We start from the raw sequence: 16,788 nt of genomic DNA on the forward strand, positions 1-16,788 counted from the left end.
TCATTTCATCATTAATGTAATTTATATTATTTTCTTAGATATATATATATATATATATATATATATATATATATATATATATATATATATATATATATATATATTTGTGACATTTCTTAGAAGTTAGGATTACTATTTATTTAATTTTAAAAATTTTTGAATTCTTTTGTCATACTAAATACAACATGTTTTATTATAATTACATTTAATATATTAATCAATATGTTGTACGAATGAAAAGAAAATTATCATTTCACAAAAACAAAGGTTAAAATAGAATTTATTATGATTAAGGAAAGATAAAATTATTATTCCAATATCCATAACCATATATAATACATTAAAAATTAATTGAAAAACTGTAAATGGAAAAGGAATCACCATTTAAGGAATCATTATTTTTAAATTTTTGGATCATTTATTCTTGTAAAAGTTTCTATCCATACGTAACAATAAAGTTAAAATAGAAAATGTAGTGACACCATTCTTATTAATAGATAGTTATTTATTTTTATTAATTTTTTTTGACAATTTTGGTTATATTTTTCTTTAAAATAATTATTGTCTCGATTTTTTTTTTTAACATTTATTTTTAATTTTAAAAGATTGGAAATTTTATGTTAAAAATTTTAATAATAGAAAAAATGATTTATTTAACTTTTATCATCATCAATACAACTAATTTTTTTGACGTTTTTTCTTAATCTTCATCTCATCATTAATGTTATTTATATAATTTTGTTTAATCACTTATTTTTTCTTTTTTAACTCTTATATATATAAAGTTGGATATGTAAATGATGATGTGACATTTCTTAGAAGTTAAGATTACTATTTATCTAATTTCTCCAATTTTTGAGTTCTTTTGTCATACTAAATACAATATGTTTTATTATAATTACATTCAATATAGTAAACAACATGTTCTAGGAATTAAAACAAAATTATCATTTCAGAAAAATAAATGTTTAATTATAATTTTATTATGATTAAGGAAAAATAAAGATATTATTTCAATATCCCATAACCACATTCAATACATTAGAAATTAATTGGATATAACTGTAAATAGAAAATGAATCACGATTTAAGGAAAATAAATGTTTGCAATACCATAATAATTAAGGAGAGAGTAAGATATTATTTTAATATCCTAATTCAGAACTTTTAATCTACTACTCAATTAAAAATAAAATGCATTTAATAACATTAAAGAGTTATTAGTTTAATATTTTTTCTCATTGTACTAATTCAATTCAATCAAACTTAATTTTAAAGATAAAATAACAGCTTCATTTTAATTGTTGTCAATATATTTCAAAAAATTATCGTGAAAAGGCTTTTCTTGCACCTTATTTTAATTTTCATATACTATTATTATTTTTTCTGTCATTTTTCAATGAATTTTTATTTCGATTTAAAATTTAATGTTTATTCTTAAAACTCTGATGGTACAAATTAAGGTGGAGTAGAATATAATAAATGATGATTCTTCTACTAAATAAGAAGATATAACGAAATTGAAAGGGTGAAGGTTTGTTTTTTGTAAATGGATAGGAAATTCTATTAAGGTATCATTACGTCATTATTCAATATATTTTTAATATAAATTTCATTTGTTGATGCATTTGTTTAGTACTCCCTCTGTCCCTAATTACTTGTTTACTTTTCCTTTTATAGTTGTCTCTAATTACTTGTCCATTTTGACAAATCAAGAAAGAATATTTTTTTACCTATTATACCCTCAATTAAATGACTAATTACTTTGAAAATTGCAGAACTTTTCATCTACTTCATAATTAATAGGGGTAAAATGATAAACTCACTATGTCATTAATTGATTTCTTAATAAATGTGTAAATTTAAAAGTGGACAAGTAATTAGGGACAGAGGGAGTATTACAGTCTTATTTGACATTATGAGATATTTCTTAGACATTTAAGGAGAATGGTAGACCGAAATATATATTATATATTAAAGGATGAACTTCATGCAATGGAAGAATTTGTTATTAGCAAATATTTTTTAACTTATTTGATAAAAAATATATTCTTCCTCATTTAATAGATGTAAAATTTGTGAAGCTTTATTTTTTTTCACAATCTTCATATTATTAAGACAAATAATAATATTACGATTAAACAACAAAGTAAATATAAAATTAATCAAAAATATTTAATTTAAATGATCGCGCGAAGTGCAGCCAAGTTCTCTAATTTAAAACAAAAAAGTAAAATTTAAATGGGTCTACTATAGAATTCCTAGAAATCCAACTTGAAAAATTATGTTAAAAATGGAAAATAAAAAGTGAAATAAATTTAATTGAGAGTTATCCTTCGTCTGTCCCATTTTATGTGAGACTTTTTATTTTTCGAGAATCAAATATTTTAAGTTTAACCATAAATTTGCGTATGATATCTTCATTTTTTTTTAAAAATTTGGAGAAATTAGATAAATAGTAATCTTAGCTTCTAAGAAATGTGACATCATCATTTACATATCCAACTTTTATATAAATAAAAGAGTTAAAAAAGAAAAAATAAATGATTTAAGAAAATTATATAAATAACATTAATGATGAGATGAAGATTAAGAAAAAACGTCAAATAAATTAGTAGTATTGATGATGATAAAAGTTAAATAAATCATTTTTTCTATTATTTAAATTTTTAACATAAAATTTCCACTGTTTTAAAATTAAAAATAAATGTTAAAAATTAAAAAAAAAATGGAGGCAATAATTATTTTATTAAAGAAAAATATGTGTAGAAAAAGTAGAAGTAGATGAAGTTACTTTAGTTCATCTTTTTGGTGGGCCTCAATGTACAATTTCTATAGCTTTTAGTCCAACTCTTTAGTGCAATGTTGGTCCTCCAAACTCCCATTTCTAAATAAGAGTAAAATAAAATATAAAAGAGTTAAAAAAGAAAAAATAACTGATTTAAGAAAATTATATAAATAACATTAATGATGAGATGAAGATTAAGAAAAAACGTCAAATAAATTAGTAGTATTGATGATGATAAAAGTTAAATAAATCATTTTTTCTATTATTTAAATTTTTAACATAAAATTTCCAATCTTTAAAAAAAAAATGTTAAAATAAAATAAAAATCGAGGCAATAATTATTTTAAAGAAAAATATAACCAAAATTGTCAGAAAATTAATTCTTCATGTGGGTTGTTGTATATGTAGAAAGGCACATGTACAATTAATGAGGCACAATTAATTTTATAGTACAATTTGAAATGTTTTGTGTACAACATGGTAGTGCCGTGTTCGTGCTTTAAAGTGTCAACTCTAATAAGGAGCAAAATGAGTAATAATAATAATTCTAATAAGGAGTAATGAGTAATAATAATAATTGCAATGTTAGTCCTTCTAAGTAATGAGTAATAATAATAATTGCAATATTAGTCCTTCGTGTTAGTCATTCTATTAATGTACAATTCTTTTTGCACGTTGTACAACTAATTAATGCAGTCAAAAGTTAATGTACAAAATTGTATGCAACAAGAGTATTAATGCAGTGTTGGTCCTTTCCAACTCTCACTTCTAAATAAGGATAATATATATATATATATATAATTGGGACCAAATTCACTGTAATGACCCTAAAGGTCATTTTTGGAAATTTTCATAAAATGACCATTTTACCCCTCCCGATAGTTGCCCCGAGTCCTAATTGTTGTATTTTCGAAGTTGGTTTGAAGGAAAATTGATGAAAAGTTGAGTTTTTGGAAAGTTGAGTTTTTAAGAGTTAAAGTTTGGTTAAAAGTGCTATTTCGAGTCATTTGGAGTTTCGAGACTCGAATCGAATTTTCGTTGATTCCGGCAGTTTTAGAATGTCGAAACGGGTATATGAGAATTTACGGAGTTGAATTTGGAGTTAAAACGAAGATTTGAGGTCCTAAATTGCAAAAATTGTGAAATTTTGATCAAGAGTTGACTTTGGTCAACAAACGAGGTTCCGGTGCTCGAAATGGAATTCCGAGGGCACCGTTGGATTCAGGGGGTGATTCTAAGTCTAGAATGAGTCTTGGTTGAATTTTTAGATGCCCCGAGTGCGTTTCGAGTTTTTGAGCCTAAAGTTAATTTCTTGACGCCTTATCGGATACCGGGTCAAGGAGACCTCGAATTCAAATTTCGATGATTTCATTGAGTCCGAAATGTCATTTTCAAGCTAGTAGCATATTTGGTTTGTGTTTGGGAAGTGCCAAATGAGTTTTGGGTGAGCTTTTAATCTTCTTGGATGCTTTGACACTATTTCAGCAAATTGTGGCAACTAAAGGGTTCATTATTAGTTTTAAAGGTCGAAATTTTTTTCCGAAGTTTCTGAAATTTTGAGCATGAATTATAGGACTTATCTGCAAATTTTGGTGCATTTTCGCTAACCCGAGATTGGACTTTTATCGCAAATAAGAAATAATTGTTTACTGAGTAGAAATGATATTTGACTGGGCAAACGAGCATGAAATTGAGCTCCGATTGAACGAGCAGATCCGTATCATTATTTAAGACATTTACAAAAAAGAATCGGGTCATTTCACTATCGTATGAGAAATTACGGTCTTTTTAGTGAAAGATTCACTGCTGTTTTTCTGGTGCATAACAATCATGTACTGTTATAAAAATCTCAGACTGTGTTCATTTGATATTTTGAGCATATCGGGAGTTTTAGAGATCAGAATTGAGTGATTCTTACGGGTTTCTTCTTGAATTAATATGAGGGTTAGTATTCAATCTTCAATTCAACATTTTCTCATAATTTCTTTATCTCGTTTTTTTTCCTATCCGTAAATCTCTTGGGAAAAATTGAGGTTTTATCGATTTGGACTCCCTTTTTGATGAAAAAGGTATATTTACGATCCTTATTATGAGTAAAATGATTTAAACATAAAATTATTGATTCATCGATTATTTTCATCATATTAACCGCGTACAATTTGAACTTTCCCGGTAAAGTTAAAGTTTGATAAATTGAGAATTTCAAAGTTGATCTTCACTCCGTTTTTGATGAAATTTTCATATTGAACTTATCTAAGCATGGGTAAGATGTTTTTCAAGAGATATTTTATTTTCGAGTCGGGGTTTCGGATCCGAATATTTTAGGCTTCTTCAAGAACGTGGATTTTCTTTCAAATTGAGTTTGTGAATTGATTTCAACTCCGTTTTCAAATTGGTTTTCACCATTAGCTTCCAAATACTTTAAGGATCATTTTACATAAAAAATTTCCAGTTTGGGTATCGTTTTCCAGTATGAGACTTTTGGACCGTTTTGCCCTTTTCCCCTAAATTTCTTGATTTTGGTGTCATTGGACTCGAATTGTGATTGTGAAAAATTGTTTGAATAGATTATCGTGATCCGGATTATACTCGGAAAGAAAAGACTCAAGTCAAGTAAATTTTGGAGTTCGTTTTAAGGCAAGTGGCTTCCAAACTTTGTAAAACTCTTAGACTACGCATGACTACTTTCCTAATTGTGTTGGGGAGTAATGAGGATTGAGGATGAGTTTTATTTGTTGATTGAAATTGTTGTAAATGAAAGATGGAGAATAAAACGAGTTAAATGTGTTATATGTGACTTGAATTTGTTGAATAAGTCATGTGATAACTGATATTGAGGGGATAGAAGAGCATGAGTAGGCTATGATTGATACAGACATTGATGTTGAGACAGATGATGTGTAATACTATGATGTGGTCGTGATATGGTTGTGATTGAGACAGGTGATGTGTAATACTATGATGTGGCCGTGATATGGTTGTGTTGAGACAGATGATGTGTAATACTATGATGTAGTCGTGATATGGTTGTGATTGAGACAGGTGATGTGTAATACTATGATGTGGTCGTGATATGGTTGTGATTGAGACAGATGATGTGTAATACTATGATGTGATCGTGATATGATTGTGATTGATGACATGTGCATATTCATTATTCATCCCATGTGTGAACTATCTGTTGCATGAGTTCTGAGACACTAATATGAGGATGGATGAATATGAGACACAGTTGAGACTAGCTCCGGCTAGAGATATATGAGATGGACTAGCTCCGGCTAGCGATTTGGATACCGATGGGATCTGGTTCCGGCGGTGATACATGGTCCATGTGTGGCCCCCATGGGTTCTGATTTGAGTATTCAACGCGAATTGATTACGTCAACAGATGTGTATCGTAGGACAGACATGCATCATGACTACATGACATCATTATTGCATTTTGCATCGCATTTGCCTTATCTTTGTCTATGATGTGTGGATTGTATCGGTTTACCCTTCTTATGTGGAATTTGATCTACTTGCTCTTATTTGTTGATCTGAGGTTGATGAGGATATATTGTTGGTTCTGGCTGTTGAATATGATATGTTTAGTATAGGTTGGTTGGTTTGCTGCTAGATTGAAGTTTCGGTGGTTCGGTTGGGATTGAAAAGAGTTGTTTGTAGCTGCTAGTTTTGCTTAGTTTAGAGTTACTTGCGAGTACCTGTGGTTTTCGGTACTCACCCTTGCTTCTACACAATTGTGTAGGTTGACAGCTCTCTCAGATTAGGCTTAGTATTTTCTTTAGCAGATTGAGCTTCAGGACATACTCGAGAGGTAGCGGTTCATTCTAGGTGTGCCCTTGAGTTATCTTTACTTTCAGTTTTGTTCTATTCGAGAACTATACTCTGAGACTTGTATATTTTTATTCGAATTATGTATTTAGAGGTTTGTACATGTGACAACCAAATTCTGGGTAGTGTTGAGTCTTAATTAAAGTCTTTCGCTTATTTATTATCTTTTATTCTCGTATTTCTACTTCTCTATCGTTGTGGTTGGGTTAGGCTGACGTGTCCGGTGGGAAATGGACACGTGCCATCACATCCGAATTTGGGGTGTGACATTCACCCCAACAAAAATATGTACATTCAAAATACTTAATAAAAAACAAATATATGAAAGTAAATAACTATGGTTAGGACTTTGCTTTAATTAATTAGATCTCAACCATTAATTCTAAACTATGACATGTGTCTCCAAAATTTTCATTAAAGATAATTTAGTGAAAATATTTTTTACTTTCCATGTGTGAAATAATTTTTTTTAAAAGTATGCCTTAAAACATCATCTCATATTAACCGAAGGGAGTATTGCAGCAACAAAAAGATCGTCATAAATGAACTGTTCAATGACAAAATACATTGCACTTATATTGTATGCAACCAATACATTCAACATTATAATTTGTAACAGAAAAAAAGTGATTTATAAGCTCGGATTAGATATAGTTTTATCATTAAATACCGCACTTATTGAAACAGCCCAATTTAATATAGATATATATAACATCTCAAATTCAACTAACCACTAAAAAAAATCATATATATAAACATAAACTTCTTACAATCTATATCTAACAAAGAGAAAAACAAAATCAGAAAAAAGAAAGAAAAAGAGAATCACAAAATAATGGCAGTATCTCTATTTGGTACAACTTCCATGGTGACATTCATTTCACTATTAATTTTCTCATTCATTCCTAAATTACCCTTGGCTAACGATGATATTGTATCCTCTCTTCAATCGGCGATAGGTAGTATCGAAGGTATAAAACAATATTTAGCAATTGAGGAGGTCATGTATTGTGAATTTAGATTTGGCGATGCCGAAATTAATCTTAAACTGGCAATTACGAATTACCAAAATGGTCAATTCAAAGATGTTATCAAACAAATTGATGAAGCCCTAAAAAGTATCAAAAGTTGTCAAGATACATCTGATGCACAGTCTTATATTGCCAGAAGTGTAGCACAAGATATGGAAAATGTTGTATTACTTATCAACAAAATTAAGAAACAAGTATTGGGATCAGCTTTGAGCCCACAAATATATCATTGATTCACTATATACGTATTGGAATTTGGAAATGCTTGTACCAAATAAGATGGATAAATTTTATATGCGGATATATTTTAAGTTTCGTATGCATGAAACTTTTAAGATTTATGATTAATAGCTTATACTTTGTAAAGGATCATTCTAATTAATTTATATAATCATAAAAGATCAAAGATTCTACTCAAATGTTGATCAATTTTGACCTTTTAAAAACAGAGGGACATAATTGTCATTTTTAATTTTCAAAATATTAATTTAGAGTTTTGAAACCAATTAAAACTTTGATTATGACAATACGTCTAATTTTCGAGACAATGACTAAAGTTTCATATGATTGAACTTCATATGTTTAACAAGATTTATAGAAGTTTTGATTAAATGCGGAAATTTTAGAAATAGTCGTACTTTGAGCTCTAATTACCAAACAACGATAGTTTGACTAATTACCAAATGTAATAGTAATAGTTTACTTTTAAAAAATTCACTATATAGTGTATCTTAAAGGTAAATATAGGCTATAGACAGTAATAAATAAAAAAGTATAAAAAAAGATTAATAATTAATCTGAAAAAATTCATTTAGGTAAGAATTCCATTATCTTCCTAATAATTGCATGCTTATGGGCTGAGATTGTTTGCTCCAATGGTTTGAGTCCAATTAGCAAGATACTTGTACGGGCTGACCCACCGAGAAACAGTGTGAACCCTATTTCATTCGGGTGGTTATTTAGCAATTTTTTGTCGTATATAATACCAATTCCCATCTCATTTTATAACTTTTTTTAAGTATCTCATACATTTGGGGTAAATTAAAATCTATTCCAAAAGTTTTACCAATTACAAAAATTTCAGATTTTTCATTGCTTTTGGATACATTCCTTGATTGTCTGATACATTGCAAATGATATGTTACCTAACGGAAGAAATGTATACGAGAAAGGATAGAGATGTATAAGAGAGGGAATTTTGTAATTTTTTAAATGACAGGGAATATAAAGCGTAGAAACTAGAAAGTATGTGATGAAATCAACAACACAAGCTGAGAGACTCCATTGATGAAAGCTAAGCTCACATGGAGGAAACTGAAACTAGAGAGAAGAATAGCATAAAGCTATGTAATTTTGAATGAATGAATCAGTCTTTACAAAGAGTTACATATATACAAATTGTAATTGGAACAATCTAGAAGAAACAGCCTAACTAACTTGATTCCCTATTTTGTAACACATCTAACTAACTTCTAACTAATTATAACAAACTGAAATACTTTAATTGCATAATCTCAACAACCCCCCTCAAGTTGGAGGTGAAGTAATCGCAGACAACTTGCTCAAAATCGTAGCATGTTTGACTCCAGTTAGTGCCTTAGTGAAGATATCTGCAAGTTGTGAGTTGGTGGAGATGTGCTGAAGTACAACTAGTCCCTGTTGGATCTTATCCCTAACAAAATGACAATCTATTTCTATATGCTTTGTCCTATCATGGAATACTGGATTTTTGGCAATGTGAATTGCTGCCTGACTATCACAAAACACACGTATAGGCAGGGGACATTCCACTGTCAATTCAACAAGTAATCTCTCAAACCATACCAACTCTCCTACATTTGTCTCATAGCTCTATATTCTGCTTCAGCTGATGATAAGGACATTGTGGCCTGATTCTTGGACTTCCAACTAATGGGACTATCACCCATAAGGACCAGGTACCCACTAACAGAATTCCTAGAGTCAGGGCAAGCTGCCCAATCTAAATCACAATAAGCGCTGACAATAAATTCAGGTGTGTTTGAGATAAAAATTCCTAATGTAGGATCTTGCTTTAGATATCTAAGGACATGATAAACAACCTTCAAGTGTGGTTCCCTGGGTGTCTGCATGAATTGACTGAGATGTTGAACACTATAAGCTATATCTATCCTAGTGTTTGTGAGGAAATTAAGCTTTCCCACCAGTTTTCTATAGTGAGTGGGATCTAATAGTAACTTGCCATTTGTAGCTTTAAGCTTTTCAGTAGAATCAAGAGGTGATGAAGTAACTTTGGAGTTAATGAAGTCATGCTCTTTTAACAGATCAGTAGTGAATTTCCTTTGGGAAATCAGAACACTATCTTGTCTGTACAATATTTCTAGTCCCAGAAAATAGTACAGCTTACCAAGGTCTTTTATCTTAAACTGATCATGCAAAAAAGCCTTCAGTGAAGTAATTTTCTCTAAATTAGTACCTGTCAAGATCACATCATCAACATAGATAACAACAAATACTAAGGAATACCCCTTCCTTTTATAAAATAGTGAATAGTCACTGTTTGAATGTGTGTATCCCTTGGAACAAAGACTGCTTGCTAGTTTGTCATACCATTGCCTGCTTGCTTGCTTTAGGCCATAAAGTGACTTTTTAAGTCTACAAACCATGTTGTCATTGTCCACCATCAGGCCTTGTGGTAATTCCATGTACACCTCTTCATGCAAATCACTATGTAGAAAGACATTGTTCATATCCAACTGGTACATGTCCCATCCTCTCTTCACAGCCAAAGAAACCAAGGTTCTAACAGTGGTCATCTTGATTACGGGTGAGAAAGTCTCAGTGTAGTCTATCCCGACTTGTTGAGTGTATTCCTTGACTACTAATCTAGCCTTGAATCTTTCCATACTCACATCTGCCTTGTGTTTAATTTTATTTACCCACTTGTAGCCAATGGGCTTCTTGTCCTTAGGCAATGGAACCAGCTCCCATGTGTCATTTGTGTATAAAGCTTCAAACTATTGTGTCATTTCCATTTGCCGAACATGATTCAACATTGCTTCTTCATAAGAACCAGGTTCACACTCATGTAAAATGGTCTTCACTAACTGTTAGTTATTAGAACACAAGGTAGTAAAGCATACATGGTCATGGTTTGAGATAAAAGAAGCTAGGGAATAGTGTGGATTATGAGCATTTGAGACATGTGTAAGGGAATGCAATTTGGGCAAATTATAACAGTATTCTTTCAAGTAGTTAGGAGTGTGAATGGACCTAGTGGTTCTCTTAGGTGCATGTATTGATGGTGCATCAGTGGGGACAAAATTATGATGATGGGGTAAGGATGAGGACTGGGCAGTGTTGTTGGTGTCTTGGTTAAGAACAAGTTCATGATGATTATTAGCAATTTCAGGAGATGCATTTGTTTCCAGCAATTCATCATTAGCAAAAATACTTATTTGACTAGGTATAAAAGATAATTTATCAGAATGGACAAACAGCTTTAAGACAGAATCAAAACTAGAACCATTAGGAGCAACAACAAAACGAAAAATAGCCTCATGAAAAAGAACATCTCTAGATACATGAACTCTTTTGGTAGCTAAGTCTAGTACCTTGTAGCCTTTAGTGTTGAAAGGGTATCCAACAAAGATGTGAGGTGTTGTCCTTGGCTCAAATTTATCTTTGTAAGTTTTCAAAGTAGTGGGGAAACAAAGACATCCAAAACTCCTAAGGTGATAATAAGTAGGCTTTCTTTTGTACAACAATTCATATGGTGACTTATTTTTCAGTATTTTTGTAGGTAGTCTGTTAATGATATAGGTAGCAGTTAGGATACACTCTCCCCAATATCTCATGGGTAGTTGTGATTGATAAAGAAGTGCCTTTGCTGTCTCCAAAAGATATTTGTGTTTCTTTTCTACTACACTATTATGTTGAGGGGTATAATGACATGATCTTTGGTGTATTATTCCTTTTTCTTGAAAGAAACTGGTTGCCTCACCACTTGTGAATTCTAGACCATTATCAGACCCAATGGTTTTCAACTTGGTTTGAAATTGGTTTTCTATGAGAGATACAAAAGTCTTCACAACCTATAATGCATTTCTTTTGCACCTAATCAGTTGTGTCCAAGTTGATATACTATGATCATCTACCATTGTAAAAAAATAACTGTAGCATCATGTGTAGGTACATGATAAGACCCCCTAGATCAATGTGTAATAGCTCAAAAGGTTCTCTAGTGGTGGTAGAGCTTTCCTGGAAAAACATTCTAGCTTGTCTTGCCATAGGGCATATGGTACATGTAAAAGGTTGTCTGGTAGAAAAACTTACTAGTATAGCAGAGATACTCTTCATTTTTATAAAAGGAACATGTCCAAGTCTAGCATGCCACAAGAGTTTAATATCATGAGTATAAGATGTAAGTAAAAAATTAGCAGAAAGAGAAAGATGGTTATCAGTAAGACAAGGACAATCAACAATTGAACAAGCTTCTTTATTGATCTTGTGAGAGTATTTTACAGAAGGAGATGGGAAAAGTGAAGCTTAACTGGTACAGTGAGAAGGAAAACTAGTAACATGGGATGAAACATTACCAACAGGAGGTGCATGGAAATTATGGCACCTGAGACAGAGAAAGTATAGGCCATTTTTGGCTTTACCAATCTCCAGAGGACTCTTCAGAGAAGGGCCCTGCAGTGAACAAGAGAAGTTGTTAAAATTGACTGTCCCTTTAAGTTGTAGGGCCAAACAATGGACATATATTAAATTGAATTTAAAATTAGGAACAAACAGTACATTGCATATGATTAAAGTTGGATTCAAACAAGCATCTGCACTTTCAGTTACTTTAACTTTGTATCCATTAGGTAAGGTAATCAAGAAAGGGTAAGGTAGTGGTCTAATGTTTTTAAGGATGGTTTTGTTATAGGTCATGTGATGTGATGCACCAGAATCATGATCCAAGAACCAACAGTTAGTTTAGCACACCTACGAGATATATCACCTATTTTAGTTATAGAAGAGTAGCAAGCAAGTATACCTGCCAAGTTTATAGCTTCACTCATCATATTGTCTGAATTATCTAAGTTAGAATTCCCATTGCCAATCTGCAGAGTTCCCAAAAGATTCAGTAGTTGTTCATATTGGACTTTAGACAAGTTCAATGGCATTTGTTTCTTCAGTGCATGATCTTCCTCATTCTGGTGCCCATTCATCTCAGAAGCACACACATTTCATGCTGAACCTGATCCCTTTCCCTTTGGAAACCATGAGTTGGGTGGGTAGCCATGAAGTTTGTAACACCTGTCCTTTGTGTGTCCTGATCTCTTGCAGTAATCACAAAACAAAAAGGACCTGGTAGTGCTAGAACTGCCCCTAAACACATTGTTATTATTGAAGTTTCCAGAGTTGTTTCCACCTCCTCTAGTGGAACTGTAGTTAGTCTTAAGATCTTTAAGTACTGCACTATTGCTAGACTGGCCATAGGCATTTAGTAAGGTAGAGTCAAGAACTGTGTGATTGTTAGGCTTCACTTCCCTTTGCTTCTCCTCTTGGGATAAGATGGCAAAAACCTGTGCCATACTTGGAAGTGTACTCATCATAAGGATATTGCCTCTGATGGATGTATACATCTCATTTAAACCCATTAAGAAATGCATGAGTCTTCTGTCCTGTTTAGCTTTGTGCAACTTGGTCTTACCACCACAAGTGCACACATATGTACACTGAGAATTGACATCTATAATGCTCATTTCTTCCCACAACTTCTTCATTCTTGTATAATAGCCAGTAATGTTTAGAGGACCTTGGACAAGGTCATTGATCTCTTTATATAGCTGATATAGTTTGCATCGATTGGTTTGATCGTACCTTTCTTCTAACTTTGCCCAAAGTTCATGAGCATCCAAAAAGTTACCATGTCATCACATATTTTCCATTGCAAAAAACCAGGATCAACAGGAGCAGGTCGCACAATTGTTCCATTAATGAATCCAGTTTTGCTTTTCACTGATAGAGCTCTAAGTATAGCTCTTCTCCAAGATATGTAACTTGTACCATCAAAAACTGCAGGCAATAAAGAAGATCCAGCACTTTCTGATGGATGTAAGTAAAGAGGACTGGCAAAATCTATTCGAACTGATATGGGATCAACATGAAGATGAGAGGAACTCGAAGTAGCTTCAGCTTGGAGATTAACCATATTGAGAATCGCGAAAAGATTCAATCACTCAACAATCAACCAATAACAACACGAAACAAATACAGATCCAATCGTGACAATCGAACAAGAACAAGATGAATCCTCCAGATAATAGAGAGGAGAAAATCAAATGAAAATCGGAAATGGCAGAAACAATAGAGGAATTCACAATGCAATTCTTCAAAAAAAAAATTGATAAAAATCTCATGAAGGATTAGATGCGGAAGAGAACTTGCGAGCAATCTCAGTGCTCTGATACCATGATGAAATCAGCAACACAAGCTGAGAGACTCCATTGATGAAAGCTAAGCTCACATGGAGGAAACTGAAACTAGAGAGAAGAATAGCATGAAGCTATGTAATTTTGAATGAATGAATCAGTCTTTACAAAGTGTTACATATATACAAACTGTAATTGGAACAATCTAGAAGAAACAGTCTAACTAACTTGATTCCATATTTTGTAACACATCTAACTAACTTCTAACTAATTATAACAAACTGAAATACTTTAATTGCTTAATCTCAACAGTATAAAAAAAAGTTTTGCTCTTTGTGGTCTCTGTGTTATTCTCTTCATAATGTTCTTATTATTTCTTTGACTTTCTTTGTTTGTTTATACTCCTTTTTTTGTGATCTGATCTGGTTTACCTCACCTAACTTTATCAAGAAAATTAGTAGTACTTTCACTTTGAGGGCGTTTGGATTGACTTAAAAGTTGGTCAACTCTATTTTAAAGTTAGTTTTTGACTTCTGGAAGTGTTTGACAAATATAAAAAATAACTTGAAATAAATAAAAAATGACTTAAAATAAGTTAGGAAGTGTTTGACAAGGTGTAAAAAAACTTAAAATAAGTTAAAATGACTTAAAATAAGTCAAAAATAAAAAATATGTCTCCCTCTACTTTTTATTTTTTGACTTAAAAAGTTATTTCAGTTTTACTCTTTATTTTTTACTTAAAAACTACTTTTTTTAAGCAAATGAGGATAAGTGTTTACCAGTGGTTGCGCTTAACCATATCCAAATTCAAACGGGCTCTTACTTTTTCAATACTATTCGAATCTTTAATCTAATCGATTGATGTTAGAAATGTTTAATCACTATAGCTAATTTATTTATATTAAGGTAATTTGACATACTGAACAATTTAAAATACATAATCAACATACGAAAATAGCAAAATCCTATTACAACAATAAAATATAGGTCATATGAAAAATAGCAAGGTCGTTACGGAACCAAAATATAGGCCACATGCAAATAAATTCGATACCGGCCAAAAATAATGTTGCATTTAATTATATATCAGTTGTAACCAAAACTATTTCCCCCCCTCCTACTTCAATTAGGAGACACATTTTATAACGTAAAAAGTTATTACTATTATATCTATAAGCTAAGGTTAGATTAAATGAATATGTATTATTAAATGTCACATTTATTCAAGCTCTCAACAATAAATATAGACAAGAATTAAATACAAATTCTAATGAATGCAAGCAATTAATTATGACTACATACTAGTATAAAAGAAAGTACTAATAGAAATTAATAAACTCTTGATATATCAAATCAAATCTAACAAAAATAATGGCACGTACCACAAATTCCGTAATATGTATTTTTCTAATAGTAGTATTTATCCCAGAAATATGTTTGGGTGATGAATATGATCTTGAAAAAACTCTTCGATTGGCAGATGAAGTAGCTCATAAGCCTGTATTCCCAGAAGATTACGTAGAGTGTGCAATTGCCTTATTATCTCAAGTTTCTGCAGATATTAATTTGGCAATTAAAAAATATCATGAAGGTCAAATTAAACAAGTTATTAATCAGATTGATGATGCCTTATATGAGATCAAAAGTTGTTCAGATTTTTCACTTTATACGCCATACATGTTTGGAGGTCCAGAAGATATTGCCCAACTTCAACAACTTCTTAACAAAAGTAAGAAATTAGCTTTCTCAATATTAGTAAGAAGAAGCAAAGGATTGGGACCTGCTTTGAGCCCAGCCTAGTTAGCTCGTTACCTTAATATTTTTCTTCTTTTTATTATTAACGAAGTATTGTCGTTAAAGCACAAATAAATCAATTTATTAACTTGCGTACATATTTATGGAGCTACGGATACACATATGTTGAATCACGCTATTCATGCGAGTTCTTTATAATTTATAGTGTTTCCTAATTTAGGAGAAGAGAAAAAAGTGAAATGAAGAATAATATTCGTCTTATTTCTAGATTTTGAAATATGCTGGAATATAATTTAACTTACTTCTTTGTTTCATTACATAAGGTTAGTTAAATTTTATTTTTCCCTAATTGATTGAATTGAATTTGATGCTACTACATCAATTAACTCTTTTAAGACATGCATTAATTTAGTAAGACTAATCAAACGAAGGAATGTCTACAAGCAGGGTTTGTCTAGGTTTCCGTTCATAAACTTTTTTTTGATCGAGTATTCAAATACTAAAAATTAGTACATGTAAAATATATACGCAAAGGTCTGTCAAGACTCAAGAGTTTCAAAATTGCTTTTAAAGTGTTTGGGTAAGTTTAGAAAATGCTTATAAACACTTAATTTTATGTTTAAATGATAAAAATAAGCCAAAAATCATAAGTTAAATATAACTTATAAGCCAAAAAGCCAATTCAAATAGGCTCTTTGTTTCAAGTCAACTAACCAAATTCCAAAATTAAAAAGAGAAGGTGTAAAAATTACTGATGAAACGGATGGAGTTATGTCACTGCGAAGCTGGGCGGGGGCACATGATAAGCAAACGGAGACAACAGAAAAAAAAAAAAAATCTTGATCCGATTCAATAAACAAACTATGCTTGTAATTTTTTTTATTCTTATAATTAATTAAGTACAAAAAATGTTTAATTATTAGTAATAACATTTTGTATGTAACGCATGTGTTGTTTTGACGATGTATAAAACTAA

Source organism: Solanum verrucosum, unplaced genomic scaffold, assembly GCF_900185275.1.
Source record: "Solanum verrucosum unplaced genomic scaffold, falcon-dt-bn FXZP01001278.1, whole genome shotgun sequence".
NCBI classification, from domain to species: domain Eukaryota; kingdom Viridiplantae; phylum Streptophyta; class Magnoliopsida; order Solanales; family Solanaceae; genus Solanum; species Solanum verrucosum.